The sequence below is a fragment of the Lithobates pipiens genome, unplaced genomic scaffold (assembly GCF_037356315.1).
Source record: "Lithobates pipiens isolate NorthernLeopardFrog02 unplaced genomic scaffold, aLitPip1_a1.2 Scaffold_16, whole genome shotgun sequence".
Taxonomy (NCBI): Eukaryota; Metazoa; Chordata; class Amphibia; order Anura; family Ranidae; genus Lithobates; species Lithobates pipiens.
Window position 1 is genome coordinate 548,583,014 of NW_027507748.1, and position 23,437 is coordinate 548,606,450.

Here is a 23,437-nt window from a genome sequence, read left to right on the forward strand (position 1 = left end):
TGGGGTCTTTTAGACCCTCGATCCCTCCATAAAGAGTACCTGTCACCACCTAGTACTGTCAGAAGGGATGTTTACATTGCTTGTGACAGCAATAAAAGTGATCAGATTTTTTATTTTTTAGGGGACAATGTTAATAAAATAAGAAAAAAAAATACATTTTAAAGCACCCCTGTCCCTGCAAGCTCGCGCAGCAAAGGAAATGCATATGTAAGTCGTGCCCGCAAATGTTCAAATCACACATGTGAGGTATTGCCACGATTGCCAGAGTGAGAGCAATAATTCTAGCAAAAGACCTCCTCTGTAACGCTAACCTGGTAACTGTTAAAAAAATTTTACGGTGCCACCTATGGAGATTTTTAAGTGCCGTAGTTTGTCACCATTCCACGGGTGTGCACAATTTCAGATTACGCCCCTTTCCGAAAGTCCCCCGCTGCCTGCTGGGAAACACACAGATCCCAGAGGCAGCGGGTCCATCCTTATTGCTCACGCATGCGCAGTAGGGAACCAGGAAATGAAGCCGAAAGGCTCCACTTCCTGATTCCCATACCCAAGATGGCGGCGGCAGCACCCGAGAGACGATCGAGAGATCGGTTTCGGGTGACGACATCGCGGGCGCGCTGGACAGGTAAGTGTCACTACTTTAAAAGTCAGCAGCTGCAGTATTTGTAGCTGCTGGCTTTTAAAAAAAAAAAAACGCGGACTCCCGCTTTACTTGGGCTACACACATTTTGATAAAACAAGATACATTTTATTGCATTTCACAACAACATATTTAAAGCGGGAGTCCGCGTTTTTTTTTCTTTTATTTTTTATTTTTTCATTTCCCGGTTCCCTACTGCGCATGCGCAAGTCGCGCTGCACAATAAGGATGGACCCGCTGCCTCTGGGATCTGTGTGTTTCCCAGCAGCCAGTGGGGGACTTTCGGAAAGGGGCGTAATCTACGCCCCTTTCCGCAGAGAGCTATCCCGGAAGTGGGTGCAGATACCTGTACTGTACAGGTACCTGCACCCCCCTCCCCTCTGAAAGGTGCCAATTGTGGCACCGGAGGGGGGGAGGAATCCAATGAGCGGAAGGTCCACTTTAGGGTGGACCTCCGCTTTAAAGTATACAATTTTAAAACACTGTCAAACCAGGACATAACGGGTACAACTGGGAGAAGTAATAATACCAGTTTTGCGGATAATACTTTGCTTTTTCTGGAGCTTTATTTGCATGCATATACTGTTTGTAGGACAGAGGTCATATATAATAGTACAGAATAGAAAAAGAAAAGCAATATATTAATCATCATGGTAACAAGAAAACACATTTAAGTCCATTAGGATGTCCAAATAACCAGAAGATATATATTTTAGTATGTGTGGTGTCACCCCCCCCCCCCATCCCACGAGTGTAACCCTTACCCAGAGCAAAGTCATACGCCGCAGTCCAAAAGGAGTAGATCTGCCCTGGCGGGCATGGGAGCTCCCTCCCCCCAGACACAAGAGGGAGGCGATTAGGTAATCTGGTAAAAAGTATAATGGCCAACATTTGTAGGTTGATTTCAAAACCATACAATCTTTAGAGAAACATGAAGAAAAAGAAAATGTTAGTAGGTAAGTACCCACCACAATGGCAGGTAAAATAGTCTATAAAATAGTCTATAAAAGGGAAACATGCCAGAATTGGTACTTTTAGCATCACTAACCACCAAGCCAGTGTATGTGTAAACACACACACACACACATTTGCAAGCCAAATAGGTAAATATACTCAGCTGTGCCTACCAGCAGGTAACTTCTAGGCCAGTGATGGTGAACCTTGGCACCCCAGATGTTTTGGAACTACATTTCCCATGATGTTCTTGCACTCTGCAGTGCAGTTGAGCATCATGGCAAATGTAGTTCCAAAACATCTGGAGTGCCAAGGTTCGCCATCACTGTTGTAGGCCAACCCTCTCCTCCAATCCCTACACTGGCTCCCAATCACCCAGCGAATTAAATTCAAAATACTAACCACAACATACAAAGCCATTCACAACTCTGCCCCGAGCTACATCACCAATCTTGTCTCCAAATATCGCCCAAATCGTCCTCTCCATTCTTCTCAAGACCTCCTACTCTCAAGCTCTCTCGTTTCCTCCTCCCACACTTGTCTCCAGGATTTCTCCAGAGCCTCTCCAATCCTCTGGAACTCGCTACCTCCACTGGTCCGGCTATCCCCTACTCTTGCTACCTTCAGGCGATCCCTGAAAACTCATCTATTCAGGGAAGCCTATCATGTCTCAAACTAATCTCCTACCACTTCCATCAGCTCATTCCCGACAGTCATAACCTTTTGTACCACCTGCCCCACCCTATTAGATTGTAAGCTCTTCTGAGCAGGGCCCTCTTAATCCTCTTGTATTTTATTGTATTGTAACTGTATTGTCTCCTTTTATATTGTAAAGCGCTGCGTAAATTGCTGGCGCTATATAAATCCTGAATAATAATAAGAGGCAGGAAGGATAAAGGTAGATTTCTACGGCTGTATCTATCAACCGGTACATCCTTACCCAGAGATAATAGGGGCCAGGCAATCCTATGGGGATAGAATAAAATGCACAGAGCACTTATTAATGTAAACAGTAGTAAAGCACAGACAGTATAAAGAGTAAAAGGGCTTAAAAAGCTCACCTTCTACTAAAGATGGTAAGATAAAGAACTATAAAATTGTCCCAAAGGAATCCAATAAGCGTACACAGTAGACGCTTATTGGATAGTGTCTGGGGGTGAGCACCCATGCTCGCCAGGGTGGACCTACTCATTTTGATCTGGGTAAGGGTTACACTCATGTGGGGGTGACACAACATATACTCAAATATATATTTTTGTTACCATTATGATTATAATATGTTGTTTTTCTTTTTCTATTCTGTAGTATTATATATGACCTCTGTCTTATAAACATCATATAAATGAAAATAAAGCTCCTGAAGAAGCGGAGTATTATCCGCGAAACATGTTGAGCATGCCAATATTATTGCTACAGGGTGAACTGGTATTATTACTCTCGGTTGTATGTACCCTTTATGTCCTGATTTGACAGAGTTTTAAAATTGTCACTTATAACGAGCTGCTCCTATCTTTTTTTGATTAGTCTTAATTGACACCATTTGCGCAGGTCAAGTGTGTTTTCTCTCTTAATTCTTCATTTTAAAAATTGTATGTTTTAACTATGTTGTAAAACGCAATGAAATGTATTTTGTTTTATCTACATGTGTGTATCCCAAGTATTATGGTACCATTAAAGTCCACTTTAGCCTCAAACCCAATTGCTTCTTAATAAAAAATGAAATAGAAACATGTTATAAAAATGTAGTTTTACAGTTGCAAGTCTGCTTGAACTGGTACTATGCGCACAAAGCACAATTCTTTGATTTGCGTATTGCGCAATACAAGTTTTAATAAACTAAATTTGCAAATGGTTTGCAGCCGTTATTCATAGACGAGCAGCTGTCAATGTTTGAGAGACAGAGTAGGACCATGCAGTCAAACTAACAGCCCGGCCTTTCAGATTACACTAGAAGACCAGCCCTCCCTGTGTAATCTGTGAGGACGTCTTTGTCAGTTGTTTAAGGCCTCATGCACACTGGACATTATAAAAACAACAGGTATAAACTGTAGCTGTAGAATGAGTTTTGCAGTTTTTAGTTTTTTTTTTAACCAAAACTGCAATTACTTCCACAAAAGCCTATGATGAACAATAGCTGCATTTCTCAACATTGTTATAGTTGTTTTCAGAGTTAAATCAATTTTATACCTGAAAAACTCCTCTAGTTCTAGGGTTTTTTTCCAGCCAGAAAGTGCACCTGCTTAAAGCGGGAGTTCCGACGTGTTTTTTTTTTTTTTTTTTAAAGCCGGAGCTACAAATACTGCAGCTGCTGACTTTTTTAAAATAAGGACACTTACCCGCCCAGCGCGCCCACGATGTCGGCACCCGAAGCCGATCTATCGTTCGTCTCTCGGGTGCTGCCGCCGCCATCTTGGGTATGGGAATCAGGAAGTGGAGCCTTGCGGCTTCATTTCCCGGTTCACCCCTGTTGCGCATGCAATAAGGATAAGGATGGTCCCCGCTGTCTCTGGGATCCGTGTGTTTCCCAGCAGACAGCGGGGGACCTGAGGAAAGGGGCGTAAATATCTGCAGATTCTGCGGATATCTATGCCGGAAGTGGGTGGAGATACCTGTACTGTACAGGTACCTGCACCCCCCTCCCCCCTGAAAGGTGCCAATTGTGCCGCCGGAGGGGGGGAGGGTTCCAATGAGCGGAAGCTCCACTTTAAAAACGCTGATAGAAGCCTATATGTACATGGACACATAGGATAACATGCCGGGGAGTTTACTGGCTGCAGGAAAAAAAAACACGCCTGAAGCTAAATGGAGGTCCACATACCTACCATTCATAAGCTAGTCTGACTGGCAGGTTTACTTGCCGCCTGATGAAATACATTAAAATGCTAAACTTTCGCTTCATGATAGGATTGGTAAATCAAAGGTTCATGAAAACCAAGACCAAAAGTTAACAGAACTGACACTTGGGGGCATTGTGTCTCCCAAAAAATCTGAATGATATATAACTTGATGTCCCTGATGCTGTTGAGTATATTTTTTGGTAGGTTATGTAGTGAATTAATGCTGCTAAACTAATTTTCTACTGAGAAATGGAGCCTTTTAGTTTGTCCATCCACAGTGCAGAGTTTTATGACAAGCCACTTCAGTCCACCTAAAGCTTGACCATATATGGATTGAAATTTGGCCACTTCAGCAGGGACTGGCTGGCCATCTATGTTGCTGTACCCACTCAACAGACGTCGATCATTGGATAGATCTGGATTGGTCTGTCGCATTAACACGTTTGAAAGCTTTTGTCAATCAGTGGCTGCAGTCAACGATCTGTGTATTCTGACATTGCAGGGTCCTGCTGTCAAAATACAGTGTCCCGGTGGTGGTGGAAAGGGAAGGATTCCTTCACCACCTCATCTGTGTGGATGGAGGAATTTGTTTTCTCAGCCTGCTGACTGAGAAAAAAAGCTAATCCGCAATGCACAGCTTTATCATTCATGTGAGATGGCTGCACTTTATTTTATATCAATGAGATTATGTGGATTTTTAAAATAGATCGTCTGGTCAAAAAACAAAAACATGTTCCATACATCTCTGCAATTCATGCACATTTCCTTCCAGAAATTCAGGGAGCTCCTCACTTCCCAAATTAAGCTGACACTGCTGCACTGAAATCCCAAGTAGTTGTCAGGCTTGTATCAATTCTCCTCCTCTGGACTACACAACTCTGCCTCTCCCAACCCCTCTTTATCCCTCTTCATATACCTACTTTTATTCCAGAAATGCCCCTTCCTTGACTTTCAAGATCATACCCACACAATGAGTGTAGGAAAACGGCTCTTGTAAAATGCACTTATGTCAATAGGAACTAATCTAGAGAAATATCCATGAACTATCCAATAGTGACATTATTCATGTAGCATTAGCAGTTCCCTGTCATCTGTCTGAAATTTTTCGATTACCAAAACAAGCAGTGATGCAGAAGTTGGTGCTGTGCTTAGATTGGACACTCCTTACTCTCACTGAACTACAGTGAATTGGAACAGTTTCAAAATGAACAGGTGACAAACAATGACAACTTTGTACAATGGCCTTGGCAGCCTAATCTCTCATAAAGTATTCAAAGATGGTAAATTATTCACCATTTGAAAATGATCTTTCCCGGTCTCAGTGAACCCCTGCTACTCATTATTATATCTACAGCTCACAATACATTAGAGTTCTGCAGAGTGAACACGGACAGAGTCTGCTCTGCTCTATGGGCAGCCAGATGTAAATGGACTAGCTGTCCCTTTTACATCGACTGCCTGCCGAGCCAGCCAGCCAGCGGGGAGCCCTTCTGTTTGTTTTTTTTTGTTTTTTGCCAGATTGGACCTGGAGGTAGCCAGGTGTAAATGGACAAGTCAGCTTATATCCGGCGCTCCATAGAGAAGAATGAAGAGTCTGATCGGATGCGGCTGAAAAACAGTTGGAGTCAATCAGACCTCTTGTGTGAAAGGGGCTTTATGGCCCCAATTACACTGGAGGAGGTTCAACAGGCATTAAGTTCCCTGCAACCGGGGAAAACTCCGGGAGTAGATGAACTCCCCCCCCCCCCAAATTTAAATACATGGAAGAAGTGGCAATTAGGATGCATGACGTTTACGAAGACCCTACAGGAGGATGCTCTCCCACCCTCTATGGCACAAGCCATTATAGTAGTGATACCCAAGCCCAGGAAAGACCCCCAATTATGCTAATTTTACCGGCCCATTTCCTTGCTGAATTCTGATGCTAAAGTTCTAACTAAAATTCTTGCCAAGCGTCTCAACGAGGTAATACTCTCCCTAATTCATGAGGATCAGTTGAGATTTATGCCGGGTAAGGGGACAGATATAAACATCCGTAGATTATATGCCGTCTTGGCCTCTCGGGACGAGGCTGGTGCGAAAGAAGTGGTGGCCTCCCTAGGTGCGGAAAAAGCTTTCGACTCCGTTGAATGGCAATATCCGTGGGGGGTCCTCCACAAATTCGGTTTTGGCCCTGTTTCCTGGGTAAAGGCGGTATACAAGGCCCCAACGGCTAGAGTACGTAGGCAGGGGTACAAGACAAAGGTGCGCCCTTTCTCTAGGGTTGTTTGCACTGGCGATTGAACCCATGGCCGCTCTTCTCCGCTCTGCACCTGAGGTTCAGGGTATTGTCAGGGGCCCTCTCCAAGAGAAGGTGTCCTTATACGCTGACGACACCTTGTTGTATCTTAGAGATGATGGGATATCACTGCAGGCGGCCCTATCAATCATTAACAAGTTCGGACAATACTCAGGTATCTGTATAAATTGCGGGAAATCTATATTATTCCCGCTCCACTTCGAGGCTGCTACACTACATGCAGATTGGCAGCTCTGCAGGGTCTCCCAATTTAGATACTTGGGTGTGGAGATCAACAGGGATCTGAGACAGTATGCTACCCTTAATCTGACCCCAGGGGTCACTAAACTTTCCCAAAAATGTAATGCATAGAAATCTCTACCCCTAACGCCGTTGGGTAGGGTTAATTTAATTAAAATGTCAATACTACCCAAGTTTATCTATCTTTTCAGACAAACCCCTGTGTCCATACCAAATAGCTTTTTTAAACATCTGGAGGGTATCATCACCTCCTTTGTTTGGAACCGGAAGGCCCCTAGAATAGCTAGAACAACGCAACAGTTACCGGTTATACTAGGGGGACTAGCCCTATCCTGTTTTCTGAAATACTACTGGGCAGCGGTCTTGGTAACTGTTAAATGGTGGCTCTCGGAGAGCCCGGCCAACCCTGCATCTACCTTGGAGGCGGCGCTCCTTGATTCATATGCGGAATTGAGGAATTTAGTACATAGAGGTCCCCGTTCCAGCCCACGAGTGACATTACCCATGGGTGCGACCCTTAAAGTGTGGGACACTGTTAATAAAAAGCTAATGGGGTCCAATGTATGGTCTCCAGCGACTCCCCTCTGGGGTAACCCCCTGCTTGCCCCAGTTCCGTTCCATCCCAGACCCTGTGATATGGGCCCGACATGGGATCACGACCCTGGGGGACATAGTGTTCCAGGGACGACTAACTCCCTTTGACACCCTGAAGAGAGATAGAGGGCTATCGAACCGCATGTTCTTCAGATTCCTTCAACTGCGTCACGCCTATCAATCCCAATTCCCATCCCTGGTGGTTCTGGAGATGTCAAAGGTGGAGGGTGAGCTCGGATCTGCTGAGGGAAGGAAAACACTATCTACAATATACAATATGCTTGCTGCCCTGGACACGTCAGGGGTCTCCCAGCTGTATGAGCTCTGGCAGAAGGACATTCCAGACTTAGCTGCCGATGACTGGGAGGAAGGTGTTCAGCAGTACTTGCCCCTTGTAATATCTGCAAGAGATAGGTTCATACAATTTAAATTTCTTCACCGGGCATACTATTCCCCAGCACGCTTGGCGAGAATATACCCTGAACGAACAGTAAATTGCCCCAGGTGCAATCAAGATTGTGCAGACTTTTTCACCTAGTCTGGTCCTGCGCTGGTGTGGTTGAGTTCTGGGAAGACATCCTGACTGACATCAATTCTATTGGGAATCTGAGGGTCCCCTATAGCCTGATCCCCCTCCTGTTGGGTATTTGTGAATTTCTCGAGGTAGAACCAATCCCAGTCGCCCACTAAACAATGCTGGCAATCTTTGGTGAATGCAGCACTGCCTTTCTATAAATTACATATTTAGGAAGGAATTGTCCCAAAAAATTAGACAAAATCTGGGCACCCTGGATAGAAGCGAAACACCTCATGATTGATTAAGCTTGAAAGTCTTTTCCCCTTACCCTGCTATGTGCTTTCCATATTGGCCACTTTTAAATCTCAATTAGGAGCATAGGATGAGGATTTGACCCTATGGAATGTAGTTAATGGACTCCCCCCCCCCCCCCCCCCAAATATACTACTTATGGATTGGTTTAGGGGTGGAATATGAGGCACTTGCATTTGGTCTAGACTAACTGTATGTTACATTTTTTTCGCTTTACTTCAACTGTACTGTTAACAAGTATAACTACGAATTCTGTCTGTCTGTATGTATTTGAACCCTGGCATTGTAAGTTTGTTTTCTGAAATTTAAATAAACTTTGTTAAAAAAAAAAAAAAAAAAAAAAATAAAAGCCTAATCTGGTGGTTGCAGGATTAGAACCTGCGAAAGGGAAGATTCTTCCTCCCTGTAACTTGGAGAGTACTGACTACAGATGCCAGTCTCTATCAGGCTGGGGAGTGGACCTAGAGGGGCTCACAGCTCAGGGGAAATGATCAAGGACAGAATAGATCCTGCCCATCAACGTCCTGAAGTTACGGGCCATACGTCTGGCCCTACGATTCTGGATGGTGGAGCTTCAGGACTGCCCTGTCAGTCCAACAATGCCACTGCAGTGGCCTATATAAACCACCAAAGCGGTACCGGGAGTTCTTCAGCTCTGAAGGAGGTGAACCACATACTAGGCTGGGCAGAGGAATATGTGCCAATTCTATCGACGGTCCATATTTGACATGTGCATTGCGTTTCGTTCCGAATCGAAATTCGGATGAATTTTCATTATTCGGACATTCAGATGCATCCGAATTACAATGCTAACAAATTCAAACGAAATTCGAATCAAATTCGAAAAATGCCATTTTGCGACCCGACTTTGGGGCCATATATCTTGGGGCTACTTATAGCTAGGAACCCCAAATTGGGTATGCAAACACAGTAGAACTAGCTCTACAACATATCCAAATTGGGGTTTCTAGCATCAAGTGACCCCGAGTTAAGGGACCCCAAAGTCGGGTCGCAAAATGTCATTCTCTGCTACAGAAAAGTGCTTGACATTTAGCGACCCGACTTTGGGGCCCCATAACTCAGGGTTACTTGGAGCTAGAAAATTGGCTAGAAATTGGATATGTTGTAATGCTAGTTCTACTGTGTTTGCATACCAAATTACTTGGAGCTAGAAATTGGCTACAAATTGGATATGTTGTAATGCTAGTTCTACTGTGTTTGCATACCAAATTTGGGGTTCCTAGCTATAAGTGGCCCCGAAATCGGGTTGCAAAATGTCATTCTCTGCTGCAGAAAAGTACTTTCATATTGCCCATATCTGGGGTCGCTTGGTGGCAGGTGACGTGGCAAGTGGACAATCCACAACTTGGTCACATGGCACTCGTGTCAGGTCGCGTGGCACTCGTGCCAGGTCGTGTGGCAAGTGGACAATACACAACTTGTGGCAGGTGACGTGGCAAGTGGACAATACACAACTTGTGCACATGCATATGCACTTGCCTTGCGATCGACATCTGTGACTTCTTCAGTCAGGCATGCTGACATTTCATTTATATTTATGGTATCAATGAAGTTAAGTGTGTGTTTTTTTTTTTTTTGCACTGGTACACTGCAAGTATGAAAAGTTGATGTGACAGATATATATAAGTATAAGTAACTAACAATCTTCCAAAATTTCTAATTCAAATCTAGCACCAAGTGACCCCAAGATACATGGCCCCAAAGTTGGGTCACAAAATGTCAAGCACTTTTGTGAAGCAGAAAATTACATTTTGCGACCCGAATTTGGGGCCACATATCTCGGGATCACTTAAAGCTAGAAACACCAAATTTGGTATGCAAACACAATAGAACTAGCACTACAACATATAATTTTATAATTTGGGGTTTCTAGCACCAAGTGACCCGAGATACATGGCCCTAAAGTCGGGTCACAAAATATTTTCGAATCCAGTTGAAATAATTTCGAATCATGTTGAAATCATTTCAAATTCGGTAGAAATATTTTCGAATTTGGTTGAAATATTTTCGAATGTGACCGATTTTTTGAATTCGGCAGAAAACCAAAACGAAATACGAAAACGAATTTAACCAATATAACTAAACGAAATTAATTAACAAATTAAAACTAAACTAAACTAATTTTTTTCCTTTTGCACATGTCTAGTTCATATCCTGGGAGTAGAGAACTGGAAGGCAGATTATCTCAGCTGCCAGCAGATCTGCCCGGGGGAATGGTCCCTGCATCCAGGGGTGTTCCAGGAAATTTGCCAGCCTTGGGGATGGCCAGAGGTTGATCTATTGGCATCCCAGGTTCAACAACAAGCTACAGCAGTTTGTGTCCCAAACAAGGGATCCTCTGGCAATCGGAGCAGATGCTCTGGTAGTTCCATGGAGCCAGTAGGATCCTTCTTCCACATTTGTTGCGCAGGATTCTGAGAGAGGGGGTTCCAGTCATTCTGTTGGCACCAGCTTGGCCCAGAAGGCCCTAGTTCCCTGAGATTGTGAGACTGACAATAGATGGGCCATGGGCACTTCCACGTTGACCCGATCTACTGTCTCAAGATCCTATATTCCACCCCAATTTACAGTCTCTAAATTTGATGGAATGGCTATTGAAGCCAGAGTGTTGAAGGCCCATGGCATCTTGTGACCAGTGGTGTCTACCCTAGTGAATGATAGAAAATCTGTCACAAGGAAGATCTAGCATAAGGTCTGGAAGTTGTGCTCATAAGTTTACATGTGTAAAATGGACCCTCGCGCCACTATGTGCTAGACGTGAAATAAATCTACGTGCAAAACAAAGTATAATGTAACAATCTGTGGAATAACAAAAGTGCAAGTGCTACTAAATGAAACAGAAAATGCAGCGGGACAAAATAGTAAACACAAACTATCACTTAAATAATTAAAAAAGAGTCCTGCGCAAATAATACCACAAAAAATGAATAATGTATAAAAATGTGAAAAAAACAAGAGTCAATGTAAATATTTCAAAATAAACACACCAATAGTGTAAGTGTGTAGTGAAAAAGCACTGGAGAAAGAACAGGACCAAATGTTCCAAAAGATCAGGCTCCCAGAACTCTCACCTCAGAGATGGAATAATAAGGCAAAAGAAAGTAATTCCAATGGACTTCTCCTTCACTTCTCTGTGCACAATCATCAAATGGTATAAACTTCTACCACTAGAGGGCCGATTCAATCTCTTATGAGTAATGCTGCAGCATATGTATCCTCGTGGTATGAAACTTAAAGAAAACACAGAGGGGAAGGGGGAAGGGAGAGAGAAAGGGGACTCCAATAGTGTAGTGGTTTCCAAAACTGAATAAATTTATTTAAGAGAAAGCAAATGGACTCTCACATTTAAAAAGAAAATATCAAACAGAAAGAGATCTGGCGTGTACAGCCAGTCTTACGCTTGTTCCGGTATTCCTACGGCCACTCCCTCTCTAATATATTGGTCAAAAGTGATGGTATCCCACCAAAGACTGATCTTTTTCTCCATATGATGTCCTAACTTTCTCATCAGACTATCAAGATCAGAATTGCGTGCTTTAGTATGTGAAAAGATTTCATCCAAATTAATATTTCTATTTTCTAAAAACGTGAACACTTCCATAATGGCAGCAAAGGAAAAATGTGTTGAAATATAAAATGTGTAAAATGGACCCTCGCGCCACTATGTGCTAGACGTGAAATAAATCTACGTGCAAAACAATTGTTACATTATACTTTGTTTTGCACGTAGATTTATTTCACGTCTAGCACATAGTGGCGCGAGGGTCCATTTTACACATTTTATATTTCAACACATTTTTCCTTTGCTGCCATTATGGAAGTGTTCACGTTTTTAGAAAATAGAAATATTAATTTGGATGAAATCTTTTCACATACTAAAGCACGCAATTCTGATCTTGATAGTCTGATGAGAAAGTTAGGACATCATATGGAGAAAAAGATCAGTCTTTGGTGGGATACCATCACTTTTGACCAATATATTAGAGAGGGAGTGGCCGTAGGAATACCGGAACAAGCGTAAGACTGGCTGTACACGCCAGATCTCTTTCTGTTTGATATTTTCTTTTTAAATGTGAGAGTCCATTTGCTTTCTCTTAAATAAATTTATTCAGTTTTGGAAACCACTACACTATTGGAGTCCCCTTTCTCTCTCCCTTCCCCCTTCCCCTTTGTGTTTTCTTTAAGTTTCATACCACGAGGATACATATGCTGCAGCATTACTCATAAGAGATTGAATCGGCCCTCTAGTGGTAGAAGTTTATACCATTTGATGATTGTGCACAGAGAAGTGAAGGAGAAGTCCATTGGAATTACTTTCTTTTGCCTTATTATTCCATCTCTGAGGTGAGAGTTCTGGGAGCCTGATCTTTTGGAACATTTGGTCCTGTTCTTTCTCCAGTGCTTTTTCACTACACACTTACACTATTGGTGTGTTTATTTTGAAATATTTACATTGACTCTTGTTTTTTTCACATTTTTATACATAAGTTTACATACCATGGCAGAATTTGATTTCTTAGCCATTTTTCAGAGAATATGAATGATAACACAAAAACATTTCTTTCACTTGTGGTTAGTGTTTGGCTAAGGCCATTTATTATCAATCAACTGTTTTTACTCTTTTTAAATCATAATGGCAACAGAAACTACCCAAATGACCCTGATCAAAAGTTTACATACCCCAGTTCTTAATACCGTGTATTGCCCCCTTTAACATCAATGACAGCTTGATTCATTTTATGGTATTTGTGGATGAGGCTCTTTATTGTCTCAGATGGTAAAGCTGCCCATTCCTCTTCGCAAAAAGCCTCCAGTTCCTGTAAATTCTTGGGCAGTCTCGCATGAACTGCACATTTTGAAATCTCCTCAGAGTGGCTCAATGATATTGAGGTCGGGAGACTGAGATGGCCACTCCAGAACCTTCACTTTATTCTGCTTTAGCTAATGACAGGTCGACTTGGCCTTTGTGTTTTGGATCATTCTCATGTTGGAATGTCCAAGTACGTCCCAAGTGCAACTTCCTGGCCGATGAATGCAACTGTTCCTCCAGTATTTTTTGATAACATACTGCATTCATCTTGCCATCAATTTTGACCAAATGTCCTGTGCCTTTGTAGCTCACACATCCCCAAAACATCAGCGATCCACCTTGTTTCACAGTAGGAATGGTGTACCTTTCATCATAGGCCTTCTTGACCCTTCCCCAAATGTAGTGTTTATGGTTGTGGCCAAAAAGCCAGATTTTGGTCTCATCACTCCAAATGGGTTTGAGGCTTGTCTTTGTGCTGCTTGGCGTATTGTAAGTGGGATACTTTGTGGCATTTGCGTAGTAAAGGCTTTCTTATGGCGACTCAACCATGCAGCCTATCTTTCTTCAAGTGCCTCCTTATTGTGTATCTTAAAACAGCCAGACCACATGTTTTCAGAGTCCTGTATTTCACCTGACGTTATTTGTGAGTTTTTCTTTGCATCCCAAACAATTTTCCTGGCAGATGTGGCTGAAATTTTAGTTGGTCTACCTGACCGTGGTTTGGTTTCAACGGAATCCTTAATTTATTTTCTTGCATCAGAGGACACAGAGCTATAGTAATTACTATGTGGGTTATATCGGACCAACAGCTGCTGGACACTGGCACGCCCCTAAGGTGTGTACTCCCCTATATAACCCCTCCCATTACTGGGAGTCCTCAGTTTTTTTTGCCAGTGTCTAAGGTGTTGGTCACAAGTAAAGATGTGCTGTGCTGAGCTCCACAGGTAGTAATCCTTGATGGGGCTAGCCATGCTGACTGGGATCCGTTCTGATGTATTTTCATGGCCTAAATGAATGGTACCCAGGCCTCGTGTCTGAAGAAACTAGGTTTTTCTTGCAAACGCTTCTCTGAGAGCTGGGCCCTGGGATCCAGTACTTTTTGGTAGTGAGGCCATAAAGTTTTTACTGGCAGGGTGCTGTCGCAGGTCCAGGATTGTGGGTAACCCGAGGTTTCCCGGTTCCTGAAAGCTTCTTAAAAGGTTTTGGAGCCTACTTCTCCTTCTATGTATAATGTTGTCATGCCTATGTGTCACCACTGGGGGCTGTATTGAGCACTCACCATACTGACGCTGGAAACAGCAGAAGCCTTCACTCTCCTCTCCTCCAGCCGGAACAGACCCTCTGGTAAGAAGGGGGGGCCTATTCTCTTCCTGTGCCCCCAGATTTGCTTTATTCCCCTTCGGGGACATGCCAAGTCAGTTGCCTCTCTTCTTTTGAAAAAAAAAAAAAAAAAAAGGCAGACAGTGGCCGCTCAGCAGAGGATTTAGCCCCCCAGCCATGCTGCAGACCCCACTCACGCGGGAAAATGCTCTCCTTGGAAAAAGGGGGGGCCCATATTCCGCACGGGGGGCACGGTTTCAGTCACTGGCCACACGTTCAGGAAGTGTTTAAAACGTTGTGAGTGAAGCTGCTGCCTGGCGGTGGAGGGAAAGAGCAGAGAGGTTGGCTGGATCAGGTTTGACTCATGCATTTCCCTTTGACACATTGTACTGTAAGAAGCTGGGATTAATAGCGGTTATTGTGCTGTTCTTTTGCTGGTCATGCCTCTGCTTTGTGCTTTTAAGCTATGAGTGGCAAAGGGACCAGGAACTCCTCTAAGGGTTCTAAGGGGGTCAGTGGTTACACAACAAACTAAAACCATTTCCAAAAGAATGTCAAGCTCCTCTGAGGGTGTTGCGGTTGGTCATATTGAGCCGTCAGGGGAAACTGTGCTTGCGGTCACACAAGACATTTCAGCCTCTGAGTATGTTACAAGAGATGTTTTGTCTTCTACCATTGCCAATTTGGAAAAGAAGATTGATGCTATTTTATCTCTCCATAGTGGAGTTAAACGTAGCAGATCCCCATCTAGTGCTCAAGACCTTCCTTTAGAGGTTCAGGACGCTGCGGATCAGGCAGATCTTCCCAAAGATTTGGAATATACTGGTTTATCCTCTTCTGAGGATCCTACTATAGAAGGAGTAACATCACAAGACAGGTTGCTTGTACACTCTCTTACTAATTTGGTTCATTCAACTTTTTTTTTTTTTTTTTTTTTTGATAAACCCATCTCTAAGTTAATATCATTAGAACCTCCTCTGTCTGGGGATGCCTTTGCTATTCATGCATGGCTAAGGAAGCTCATGTATGCTGAATGGGAACATCTAAATAAACAATATTATCCGCCTAAGACAGGGATATGCAATTAGCGGACCTCCAGCTGTTGCAAAACTACAAGTCCCATCATGCCTCTGCCTCTGGGTGTCTTGCTTGTGGCTGTAAGAGTCTTGCTATTCCTCATGGGACTTGTAGTTCTGCAACAGCTGGAGGTCCGCTAATTGCATATCCCTGGCCTAAGAGATTCTCCACACTTTATCCTATGGAAGATTTCTATAACAAATGGGGGGTTCCAGCAGTTGATGCTGCGATTGTCTCAGTGAATAAGAATCTCACATGTCCGGTTGATAATGCACTCATGTTAAAGGATCCAGCAGATAAAAAAATGGAGCTTCTTTCTAAAAACCATATGGTTTTAGTAAGTTCAGCAGCGCAGCCAGTTCTTGCCACAATTGGCGTATCCCAGTCCATTAAGGAACAGTTTGAGGAGATGCTTAAAGTTCTGCCTGATGAACAGGCCCAACGTTGCACTGATTTATCAGACCCACAATGTTTCACAGTAGACGCTTTGAGAGATGCTGTCATTCAGATCTCACGGCTTATGCTTGGACTCTACCATTACGGCCAGACCTTTCTTGCGCAAGGTCCGGTATTCCATCCTACCTTACAGATGCTAAATTTAATGGCTATTTAACGTCTGGCTATTGAGACACGCATTCTAAAGGATCGTGGGTTGTCTCCTTCGGTAATATCTACCTTGATTAATGCCAGGAAGCTGTCTTCCAGGGTCATATACTATAGAGTCTGGAAGGCATATGTTTACTGGTGTGGATCCAGGGGTTGGTACCCCAGGAAATATGTCATAGGTAGGATCCTTGATTTCCTGAAAATTGGATTAGAAATTAATCTGGCCTTGAATACTGTCAAGGGCCAGATCTCGGCCTTGTCAATACTTTTTCAACGGCCTTTGGCTTCTCACTCTTTAGTGCATAGCTTTGTTCAGGGGGTAACACAGATCAATCCCCCTATCAAGGCACCTCGAAATCCTTGGGATTTGAATTTGGTCTTGTCGGCTTTGCAGAAACAGCCTTTTGAACCTTTACATGAAATTCCCTTGGTTCTTTTGACTAGAAAGATAGTCTTTCTGGTTGCCATTTCTTCTGCTTGAAGAGTATCAGAACTAGCGGCTCTGTCTTGTAAAGAGCCATATCTGATCATGCATAAGGATAAGGTGGTGTTACGTCCTCATCCTGAATTCCTGCCAAAAGTGGTGACAGGTTTTCACTTAAACCAAGATATTGTTCTTCCTTCTTTCTTCCCATAGCCTCGATCTAGGGAAGAAAAGGCACTACATTCCCTTGCTGTAGTAAGAGCGGTTAGAGTGTATTTAAAGGCGACTGCTCAGGTTCGTAAAACAGATGTTTTATTCGTACTGCCAGATGATCCTAAGAGAGGACAGGCAGCGTAAAAATCCACTATTTCCAAGTGGATTCGTCAAGTCATTATTCAGGCTCATGGTTTAAAGAAGAAAATTCCTCCTTTTCATGTTAAAGCACACTCAACCAGGGCGGTTAGTGCCTCTTGGGCATTGCATCATCAGGCCTCTATGGCTCATATCTGTAAGGCCGCGACTTGGTCTTCAGTTTATACGTTTACCAGATTTTAGCAAATCGATGTTAAAGGTCATGAGGATATTGCCTTCGGCCACAGTGTGCTGCAGGCTGCAGTACGAGTCCTCTGACTTCCTTTCTTTTCTGTTGTGTCTCCCCCCCTTCAGTTTCCATTGCTATGGGACATCCCACATAGTAATTACTATGGCTCTGTGTCCCCTGATGTAAGAAAAGAAAATAGGATTTTTAAAACCGCTTACCTGTAAAATCATTTTCTTTGATGTACATCAGGGGACACAGTGGTCCCTCCCTTCTTGGTATACACTTCTATTGCTTGGCTACAAAACGGAGGACTCCCGGTAATGGGAGGGGTTATATAGGGAAGTACACACCTTAGGGGCGTGCCAGTGTTCAGCACCTGTCGGTCTGATATAACCCACATAGTATTACTATGGATCTGTGTCCCCTGATGTACATCAAAGAAAGGATTTTACAGGTAAGCTGTTTTAAAAATCCTATTTTTCCACTTCTTGATTAGAGTCGAACATTCATGCTGATTGGCATTCTCAATTCCTTGGCTATCTTTTATATCCCTTTTCCTGTTTTATACAGTTCAACTACCTTTTTCCCGAAGCTCCTTTGACAATTCTTTTTCTTTCCCCATGACTCAGAATCCAGAAACGTCAGTGCAGCAGATGTAAGGGTCTGTCAGGAGTCCAGAAACTTTTTGCTTTATTATATATACACACACTAATTTACAAGAAAACAGATCACAGGTGAGGATGGTTTTCTTTAATAACATGCACACAAAGGAGTTTAAATGGCTATCAGGCCAAAATCACTAGGGTATGTAAACTTTTGATCAGGGTAATTTGGGTAGTTTCTGTTGCTATTATGATTTAAAAAGAGTAAACACAGTTGATTGATAATAAATGGCTTCCACCAAACTCTAACCATGAGTGAAAGAAATGTTTTTGTGTTATTCTCTGAAAAATGGCTAAGAAATCATAAATTCTGCCAGGGTGTGTAAAACTTATGAGCCCAACAGTATTTTGCTTGGTGTAAAGCCAGAAAATGGCATCCTCAGCAATAGGATTGGGAGAATTCTCTCTTTTCTACAGTCAGCCGTGGAAATCAGATTGGCTTTACAATCAGAGGTCAGATTTATGCCCTGTCAGTATTCTGCCAAAGGCTTTTAATCTCTCATGCGCTGGTCCGAACCTTTATGCAGGGGCAACGTGTTTGCTTCTCTCCCTCCATCATTACGTCACCTATGTGTCCTTGGTGCTGTCTGTTTTACAGAAACAACCATTTGAGCCTATCAAGGAAATTCCATTAGACTTGCTGTCACGCAAGCTAGCCCTTCCTGATGGCCATCACCTTGGCTAGAAGGGTGTCGGCCCTTTTGGGCAGGGAACCGTACTTGATCCTTCACCAACGACAGGGTCGTTTAATAACTTGTTCCATCCTTTTTGCCAAAAGTGGTGTCAGCCTTTCATTTAAATCAGGACATTATTTTGCCTTTTATCTCTCAGCCTCGTCTGGCAGAAGAGACATGTGCATTCCTTGGACGTTGTCTGGGCAGTTAAAAGTTTTTGTCTAGATCTGCAGCGATCTGAGGATCGCACTCTTTTTTGTTTTACCAATAGGACCCAAGAAGGGGCAGGCAGCTTCCAAAGCTTCTATTGCTAATTGAGTCGGTCAATTGCTCATTCAGGCCTATGGTCTGAAACAAAGCTCCTCCCTTTAGGGTGAGAGCTAATTCTATCAGGGTGTAGGAACCTCCCAGGCTTTTCACCATCAGGTATCTGGGGCTCAGATTTGTAAGGCTGCTACCTGGTCTTCAGTGCATACATTCACAAAATGTTATAAAGTGGATGTTCCAGCAGCTGAGGATTCAGCTTTCAGCTGCAGTGTCCTGCCGTATAAGGTCTGATGGCTATTGTTTGGCAGGGTGTCTCCCTCCCCTCAAGACTATTGCTCTGGGACGTCTCAGTAGGTAATGAATATTAGCCTAACTCTGTCCCATGATGTATGAGAAAGAAAACAGGGTTTTTCATCATAATTACCTGTAAAATCCTTTTCTTTGAGTACATCATGGGACACAGAGATCCCACCCCTCTTTTTTGAGAATTCAGTGCTTGCTACAAAACTGATGTACTACTTGTATGGGAGGGGTTATATAGGGGGGATCACTTCCTGTCTAAGATTGTGTCTACCAGTGTTCATTCACCTAGAGATGGCGTATAACCCAGTAGGTAATGAATATTAGCCAATGTACTCAAAAGGATTTTACAGGTAATTATGACCAAAAAAAAAAAAAAAAAAAGCGTCTGAAAATGGCTCCAGCATGAAAGGGGTCTAATATATGTCCACAGCCATCATGCCTCAGCTACTGCAGCCAAAGATACAGCTAATTAACCTCTCGACTCCCAGGCCAATTCTGCCACTTTTCACTTAAAATTTAAAAATCTAAATTATTTTTTGCTACAAAAAAAAAAAAAAAAAAACACACACACACACACACACACACACACACACACACACCTTAGAACTGCCAAACACTTTTTTGTTTGGTCTCTGCACTCTGTTGGTTTGAATCTTACCCATCCCACCGCACCTTCAGTGTCACTTACAACTCCACTTCCTCCTCTCACCGCTGGGGTCCCTCAAGGTTCTGTCCTTGGACCTCCCTCTACTATTCTTGATCTAAGAGTCCTCCCTGGGTCAGAGGATAGCCTCCCAAGACTTCCACTATCATTTATATGCTGATGACACCCAAATCTGTCTGTCCCTCAGCTCACCCCATCAGTCTTATCATGCCAGTGTTAATTTAGTCGGACTAAATGAATACCATTTTATGCAAAAGATGAAGACAAACTAAATTGAAATTTGACTTCAAAATTGGTTTGTAGTGTATGTTTCTTCACTCCAGCAGTATATTATGAGTTTGGAAATTGTAGAGCGATGTTAACAAATGCATTACAATACTCATTAGATTTTAGATGACTAAAATGTACTGGAAATTTTAGTGGACTAAATACAACTAAAACTATTGAAGAAGACTAACATGCCATTTTAGTCCTAAAACAATCAAAATTTGCTGCCAAAATTAACATTGCCTCACTGATTTACAAACAGACATAGCCTGGATGTCAAACCACTTCCTCAAACTGAACCCATCTAAAAGTGAGCTCTAATTTCCTCCCCCACATGCCCCTCACCTGACTTCTCCATCAAGAAGAATGACACATCCATCAGTCCATCCCCATGCACTAGGGGTAACCTTAGACTCCAAATTGCCCTTTCAGGCCCACATCCAATCCCTCTCTGAATCATGCTGCCTTAGCAACATTTCAAGCATACACCCTTTTTAACTAATGACACCACCAAGCTTCTAATTCACTACCTGGTAATCGCTCCTCGACTACTGCAACTCCCTGATCAGATTACCTTTACATAGACTGTATAGCCACTTGAATAATTTCTAGATTAAAATTATCAGCCGATTCTTTCTAATACCAGGGTGATGCCTGCAGCATCCTGTTTACAGTGGTATGACAACAGTCATCCTACTTTGCCTTACGACACCAGTTCTATTTCCATCCGACTTGAATGAACAACTTTGAGATAGTCCGACTTGTCCTTTGACCAATCAAAACAATCCCAGTGTGACATAAAATTCCTTGTTAGATGGTTCAGACAAGGATCCAACTTTTATGATATTGAACAGGCTGAAAATGGACCAAGGTAGAGCAGGAATCTTTTCTATAGTCAGCCCAGTTAAGACGGCTCTCATAGGGAACCACTGATTTAGGCTGGGTTCACACCGCTGCGGCAGCGAGAACCGGATGTGATTCGCACCGCACTGCAAATCACATCCGATCTCTGTGCGATGCGAGTTCAGCCATACAGATAGTATGGCTGAATTCGCATTGCACCTGCCGCAAACTCACACGGGACCCTTTTTTGGTCCGCAGCAGAATCAGATCGCATGGGTGTTCACACCATGCGATCCTATTCCTGTCAGAGTTTGCAGATCGCACTGCAATTTGCGAACTGATCTGGGGGTGTCATTAACATTTCACTGACACTTCCAGCAGTCCGCATAGGGCAGTGTGAACTGCCGGCGGGAGGCATGCGATGCGGGAAAACGCCGCAGATTTGCGACGTTCCCGCATCGCTCCGGTGTGAACCTAGCCTTATACACATCATGCATTCCCAATGTCAGAGCATATGTTGCATTAGTGTGAACAGGGCCTTAAACCGCTTTTATCCAGGGACATCATATTACATCCACCTGGGGAGAAGTAGTTAAGCAGGATCTGTGCTTTGTTAGCTGCATTGGTGGTCATGAAGAGGACCTGTCGCCTACCTATGCTATCACATAGGTGGCTTATTTGCCCCATCCTCTTAGGGCTATAAAGTTAACATTTTTGTTCTTTAGTTTACCCACTTAAATACCTTTACTATGACACTGTCCCCTGCCTGCCCAGGTTTTCAGCACTGTCGCACTTTGAATGACTATTACACAGTCACGCAACACTTTACCCATATGACTTTTTTTTTCCCCCCCAAAGCTTTTTTGGTGGCATTTAAATCACCAGTGGTGTTTTTTTTTGCTAAACAAAAGACCAAACATTTTGAAAGAAAAAAAATGCAACTGCCACCATTTTATGCTTCAGTGTTTCTGCTTTCACAAAATGTATATTTGATTGGAGGTGAAGTAATTTCTAGTATCTAATGAAAGTGTTCATTTTTATTTTTTGCATAAAAGTAAAAAACATTGTCCTGGTAGACAAGCAGTTAAAGCTGAATTCTGGGCACAAAGACTTTCAGAAAAATATATTCCTCAATGGGCATAAAGTATATAAATCTACTTGGTGCGTTTGCCAGATGCCTTTGCAAACCCAGATCTTACCATGTTAAAAGTAGCAATGACACCATCACTGTGCTGTACATAGCCTGTGCAGAGAGAAAAAGCTGTGGGAAGGGCCCAGAACGCACAGCCACTACAGACTGCCTGCAGAAAACTACAGGATGAAGACAAGACCAGCCTTTATTACTGGAAGTGCCTGCACAGAATCAGTTTCACACTTGATTACTGCACAGATCTGGGAGGAAAATACACCAAGAATATACACGTTTGTATGAAATTAATATTTCCTTATCGCAGAGTTCAGCTTTGCACACTGGACGGTAAAAAAGTCAGTAGCGTTCGCTGTAGAATGTCATTTTGCAGTGTTTTTAGTAAAATCATACTCCCACAAAAGCTTAAGGCTCAAAAACTGTTGACTAGCCGCCTTTACGCTTTTTAGCAGATTTTTTTTGTCTCTAAACTCTTAAAACCCACTAGTTCTGTGTTTTTCCCAGCCAGAAGACACCCCTGCCAAAAAAAATGCTGCTAACAGCCTACGTGGACATACAACATGCTGGGGAGTTTTTGGTTTCAGAGGGTTTTTTTCTGCAGCCAATAAACAGCTGTAAAAAAATTAGACACCCAGTGTGCATGAGGACTAAAGAGGAATATCAATAGGTAATTAACATTTATAAGTAAGGCCAGCCATACATGGTTTGATCGATGTATAGGCAGGCTGGCTGTACAGAAGGCGATTTTCTAATTTTTGTACAACCAGCCTGTTGGATTTTCCCTGCTAGAGCCAGCAACTGATCTGTGTACTCAGATTGTGGGGTAGGATTCCTCCATCCACACCCGATGCAGTTCTGTGCGCTTTTTTTCTGCACTAAAAATGCATGCAGTGTTTTCCATGTATTCCAATGGCTCTAGTTCACACCAGTGTATTCAGTTTCTGGTGCATAAACTGACTGCACTGGTGTGAACTAGAGCCATTGGAATACATGGAAAACACTGTGCATGCATTTTTATTGCAGAAAAATAAAATAAAGTTTCACTGTTCATGCTTTGGGGGGCCAGTACGAGTACTGACACTTTTGGTCAAGTACTCGGCAATACCAAGAACAGTTTTGTGGTGCAATTTGAGCTCATAAAATTAAATTGTCTCAAATCGCACTGCAAAGAAAGGCCAGCAATTTGAAAAACAGGAATGTAGTGAAATTCCTTTCACTACGAAAAAGCCTGGGTTCATGCATGAGCAGTGCGGGAAATCACATGCAAGTAGGACAGGATTTGCACCATTTTGAGCCCAATTATTTTGTAAGGGCTCAAATCACATCGCAAAGGTATCAAGTTTGGAGCATTTTCACAGGTACAAGTACCAGTGCAACCCTAGGTATACCCAATTCTCCCACAGTCTATTTATATGCAT